Source organism: Sorex araneus, chromosome 3 (genome assembly GCF_027595985.1).
Source record: "Sorex araneus isolate mSorAra2 chromosome 3, mSorAra2.pri, whole genome shotgun sequence".
Classification (NCBI taxonomy): Eukaryota; Metazoa; Chordata; class Mammalia; order Eulipotyphla; family Soricidae; genus Sorex; species Sorex araneus.
In genome coordinates, this window is record NC_073304.1 from 195,823,177 (window position 1) to 195,829,221 (window position 6,045).

General features: G+C 44.5%; 1 non-coding gene across 1 annotated transcript; it reads right to left on the reverse strand.

Annotated features, from left to right (window-relative positions):
- Nucleotides 1-1,465: 1,465 nt before the first annotated feature.
- On the reverse strand, nt 1,466-1,569 carry LOC129403893 (U6 spliceosomal RNA). The gene has a single exon (XR_008629543.1). It is a non-coding gene; the product is annotated as a U6 spliceosomal RNA (small nuclear RNA).
- Between the last annotated feature and the right edge of the window lie 4,476 nt (nt 1,570-6,045).

Genomic DNA, 6,045 nt, shown 5'->3' on the forward strand with positions numbered 1-6,045 from the left:
CTCCCAGAGCATGATTAGTGGGCCGTGGGAGGTAAAAATCCACCCCCAAGGAGTCAAGGCTCCGGGTCTCAGATACAATGTCTTTTTTATATGTGGCCTGTGTCTGGGCCAGGGCCTGGATCATATGCCTATTTGTATTGAGGGCAAAGGGGAGAGAAGGCCAAGGGAGAGAAGATTAAGGATTACCAAGTCCCATAAACATGAACACAGACAGCTTGCAGGACTGTCGGGGATCCAAGAAAAGGACCTGAAGAAAAGCCACATCTGTGGGAGGGTGAGGGGAACTGGCCGGAACACAGCTCTGTGGGTGGGTGCTCCATAGACACTCTGAGGGAAAGGCCCTCCCCTCAGATGCTGCAGCAGAAGTGATGCTCTGAAGATGGAAGTCACGTGGTAGGCCCATAGTGGGGCAGTTGGGATTTGACCGCTGGTTTCTGAATTTCAGAGCCTGTTTTCCCTATCAGGTGTGCTGGTCAGGACCTTGAGGGAGTGGAGGGAAAAGTCAGAAATCTTCCAGGGTTTATTCTGCAAGGGAGGTGGGGCTTGTGGCATATGGTCATGCCTTTGCTCATGTCAGTAGGAAGGAAATTCCTGTGGTGGACCAAGATCAGTGTGGCCATCATGTTGTGGATTGTGCCTCCTGACACTCTGTTCTCCCATAACCAGACAGCCTTGATCCTCCTGTTTCTGGCAAGTCCCACTGCCCATTTGGATGGACAGATTTTGGCAATGTGGGGGTCAAGAAAGAGCATAAAGAGACTCCCTCACTCTTTAACCTTCGAGTTATTCCACCTTTCTCTAAGCTTTAGTTTTCTTTCTTATCTGTAAAGTGGGGTTCTAGTCTTTAATGAAATATTTAATAACACCTACCTTGAGGAGATAACATAAGAAATACTAAGAATAGCAGGTATGTGGCCTTGCATGCAGTCAACATGAGTTGGATCCCTGGCACCCCATAGGGTCTCCTGAGCCCTGCCAGGAGTGATCACTAAGTGCAGAGCCATGAGTAAGCCCAGGCCACTGCCGGGTGTGGCCCCAAAACAACAACAACAACAAAGATTCTTTTGTTAGCTGGTCTCCCAGTTATTGGGTAGCAAAAGTGAAGGTGAGAATTCAATTCTAAAGTGCTAGACTTCAAGATGTTTTACCTTGGCCTTACAGAAGTGTGTGCCTACAGGCTGCCATAGTAACATCATCAGGAAGTGAATCTCTGGAAGGGCAGGAGAAGGTTGGAGGTAACTGCTGGGCACAGAGAGTATTTGAGAAGAACTGAGGGACATGATACTTATGAGTCCTGAGCTCTGAGATGACGACCTGACGTCAGAACAGGCAGGAATGTTAGGGGCTGGGTCCTGCCCCATCCCCACCAAACACCTGGGACCTTTATCAAAACAGATGCCTGGGTCCAGTCTTCAGAATTCTGATGAACTAGATTTGGATTGAGGCCCATGAAATGTTTGTTTTTTAAAATACAGAAATCTTCATAATTTTGCATTTTATCATTGAGCAGGGGCTCTGTTAATCACTGCATCATTCCAATTTTAGCATATGTAATGCTAAAGCAAGCACTGAAATGTATTTTTAAAACATTTCCCACTACAGAACAGTGTAGTGTATATTGTGTGCTTTATACATAACATTTACATGGATAAATGTAAAACCTTTTACCGCAAAATATACATATATGTATATATTTATATGAAGAGAGAGAGCAAGAGAGAGCATTGACTTAAAATATCTCTGAAAGGAAGGATAAAAACATTCATTAATTGCTAGAGTAATTGATGGTCAGGGGCAGAAGAGAGACCACCAATCCTTAATCTGCCTCTTAATCTGCATTATTTGCCTGATCTAGTTATTTCATATATGCAAAATAAATTTTTTTGTTTGTTTTTTTGGGTCACACCTGGTGATGCACAGGGTCACTCCTGGCTCTGCACTCAGGAGTTACCCCTTGCAGTGCTCAGGGGACCATATGGGATGCTGGGAATCGAACTCAGGTCGGCTGCATGCAAGGCAAATGCCCTACCCACTGTGCTATCGCTCCAGCCCCAAAGTAAAATATTTTACATATCTTTCAGCATGTTTTGAAATTTATCTACATCATAATATATTAATATTTTATTTCATTTTTATAGCTGAATATTAGTCAGTTGTATGGATATACCACAGTCTTCTCTGTTCTGCTGATGAACACTGAGGCTATTGTGAAGGTGCAACTGTGGTCATGTGCTTGCTTAAGTATCTGTTCTGTTCTTTTCAACATAGGAACTAACTTGATGATCATAAGATCGGTCTATATTAAGCTTTAAATTTTTTTAGGGGCTAGAGAGATAGTACTGCCAATAGGATGCTTGCTTTGCATGCAGCCAACCTAGATTCAATTCCCAGCATCCCATATGGTCCCCTGTGCACTGCCAGAAGTTAATTCCTGAGTGCAGAGTCAAGAGTAACCCCCAAACATCACTGGATGAGGCCCCAAGACCAAAACCAAAAAGAATTTTTTTTCTTTAGGCCTCCCAAGTATTAACTGGGGTCCTGGGACCAGATTGGGCAATACCAGGTCTGATGGCTTACTGCTTGGCTGGGAGCCACCACAGTTATGTCCATTGATAGCTTGGGGGTCCTTGTGGTGTCAAGGGTCAAACTGAACCTAGCACCTATAAGACATGTTCTCCAACCCTCAGAGCCATCTCTATGTCCCTATATCACATTTTTGAGAAGAAGCAAATTGTTTTTGACAGTAGTTGAAATGTTTTACATTTCAGGGAATACTGACTCAAAAGTTTCAAAGGTATTAGGTGTAAAAGAAGAAAAAAAGGTAATCTCATATACTTCTTTTCTAGAATTGGGATGTAGCTCAGAGGTAGAGCACTTGCCTTGCAGGTGTGAGGCCCTGGGTTCAATCCCTGGCAACACCACACACACACACACACACACACACACACACACACACACATACACACACAGAGTCTTAACAGACTTCTGACAGTCACGTAGCCTGTTTCCATAGTTGGCACAGAGAGTGGGCACTATCTCCTCATCCTTCTTCTCCACCTTCCCCTTGCACTCCACACACACCTGTAACTTACTGTCATTGACTCTAAATAGAAGCTTTCAGCTGCTTCATTTTTTCTCTTTTTTGTTGAAGGACTGTCAATGGGATAGGAATTGCAATTTTATCTGCTATTATTGGTGTCATCTGACTAGCTGGTACATTAACTGGCTTTATTTCCAAAGGAATTAGTCCCTGAAGTGTCATTGGTAAATGATAGAAACCCGGCACATAAATAAGAAGACAGGCATGCTCCACTGATGCGCCTTAGGAAGTGATCAGTTTGATCTGGTGCACTATACTCCTTTCCTCCCCTCCCTCCCCTCACCTCCTCTTTCCTCCCCTCCTCTTTCTCCCTCTCTCCCTCTCTCCCTCCCTCCTTCCTTTCTTCCTTCCTTCCTTCCTTCCTTCCTTCCTTCCTTCCTTCCTTCCTTCCTTCCTTGAACAGAGCAATTTGTGCCAGGCCACTCACTAGATATTTTATATGAATTACATTGTATAAAACTCATAATAGAAAGGTATTATTGATATCGGTTCAAAAAGAGAGAAATGTAAGTAGTAGAACTAGGGCTTAGTAGAACTAAGCCCTATGGGGCTCAGATATCTAGATTACTTAGAGCTTCCTTTTCTTTTCCTCATTTTCCCTCTCTCTCTGCCCTCCTTCTGTACTCACTCCCGGCGTGCTCGTATCCTAGGCACCTTCTGTAGATACTGAGACTATTAAGATTGACAGCTGCAAACTCCCGTTACTCTTTACTGGGTCTATAATCTGTGTGTTGTTTCAAACCTATTCCAGTTCTTCTCAAATGTGCTCTTGCACATAATAAACAACCATGGCAGATCAAAGTGCTGTAATGTGGAAGTGGAATCAAAATCAGGCTCTGGGCCCGCATGGCCTTTGATAGAGCCCCCAAAGCTCATACTTCAAAGGCGCCACTGATAAATCTGCTCCTGCCCCTCCTCAGCTGCCCAGAACTGTGCAGGTGTGTCTGCGCCTTGAAAAAATAATAAAGTCAGAGAGAAGCTTTTCATGGGAGTTTAGCCACGTGGAAAGGTTGGGGAGAAGATTTTAATAAATGCTTTTCTGTGGACAATGTGAAATTCAGGGATGGGTGGCATCAGCTGGGCAGCACACTGTGGAGACATTTCTCTAAACCAAGAAGTCTGGTGAGGGTTTCAAGGCTGGAACCTGACCTTCCTTAGAAAGAAGTGCCCAGAGGGAGATGCTCACCTCATGCATTTGTGTCCTTCATCCAACCCAGCCTTTGGGTGCTTCAAGTTTGACCTTTTTGGGGAAACTCAGAGCTTTACGCAAATAAACCTATGGTGGGAGGTAGTGTGTTTACTTTAAAGGAAGCATTTATGTTAATAGCTTTATAAATTGCACCAGCATTGCATCATTAAGGATCTGAAGAGGTCACCTCAATGTTTAAGTTAGACTTTGATGCTACAATTTATGAGAGATAATATATGCTATTAAAAGTCTATTGTAATTCTTTTTTGTTTTGTTTTGCTTTTTGGACCACACCTGGTGATGTTCAGAGGTTACTCCTGGCTCTGCAACCAGGAATCATTCCTGGTGGTTCTCAGGGGACCATATGGGATGCTGGGAATAGGACCCAGGTCAGCCACGTGCAAGGTAAGCACCCTACCCTTGCACTGTACTATTTCTCTGGCACCTGGTCTACTCTAATGCTGATCAAGACAGAAACTTGGTAATCACAATCTCAAGTTCCTGACCACCCCAGACATTCTTCAGCCCCAAGTGTGCTTTAAAGTTGGGGCTTGGGACAGAGACATTGAACGGAGATGTGGCTGGGGGCACGTAGCTGCCCCCTGTAACTCTAGCAACACTAGGAGTGACCCTTGAGCACAGATCCAACAGTAGCCCCTGAGAACCACCTGTGGGGCCTTAAAACTCCCCCCAAGGGGCTGGAGCAATAGCACAGTGGATAGGGTGTTTGCCTTGCATGCAGCCAACCCGGGTTTGATTCCCAGCATCTCATATGGTCCCCTGAGCACTGCCAGGAGTGATTCCTGAGTGCAGAGCATCGCCGGGTATGACCCAAAAAGCAAAACACAAACAAATAAAAAACTCCCTCCAAATAAAAACTAATAAAGTTAGGGGTTATAGGAGTTGGCAGGGAAATTTTATACATATCCTTATGCTCTTGCCAGTCTCCTGTGGATTAGAGTTCAGGATTTGAAACCTGAATACCCAAATTCTGTGCTCCATCACTTTAACTTGGTCGAATTACTTAAACTACTTTTTCCTCACTTGTTTTTTTAAAAAGGGGTTATGGGATGATCATAGCGTTGTTGTACCTGTGAAATAGTGACACCCCCGTGAAGTGCTCAGGAATGACAGTAACTTCCCGGCTCTTGTCACCCTCCTCTTCTCCCTTCTGCAAGGGTTGGGCTGAGATGAGCCAGGGGCCTCTGAGGGAATTTATATTTGTTTCCTGGAGTCCCTCAACAAACCACCAGAAACCAGGAGACTCAAAACAAGAGATACTTAAAGTCTCTCAAGAGTCTGGAGGTCAGAAGTCTAAAATCAGTGTTTGTGCTACAGATATGACTCCACAGGCCAAACACATGGCTTGCTTACAGGAGACTAAGGTGTCCTCCTGGTACTTCATAGTCCCCCAAGCACTGCCAGAAGCAATTCCTGAGTACAGAGCTAGAAATAGCTCCTGAGCACTTCTGGGTGTATTCCCCAAACCAGAAATAACAACAACGAAAAAGCCAAAAGAGCTTCAAATCAAGATGTCATCTGTGTGGGTTCTTCCTGGGAGAGAGATCTATTCCGTGCCTCTCTCCTCTTCTAGATTCCTTTTTTTTTTTTTTTTCATTTTTTGGTTTGGTTGGTTTGTTTGGTTTAGGGGCCATCACCAGCAATGCTCAGGGCTTACTACTGGCTCTTACTCAGGGATCACTCCTGGCAGTGCTCAGGGAACCATAAGAGGGTCTAGGGATCGAACACAGGTCAG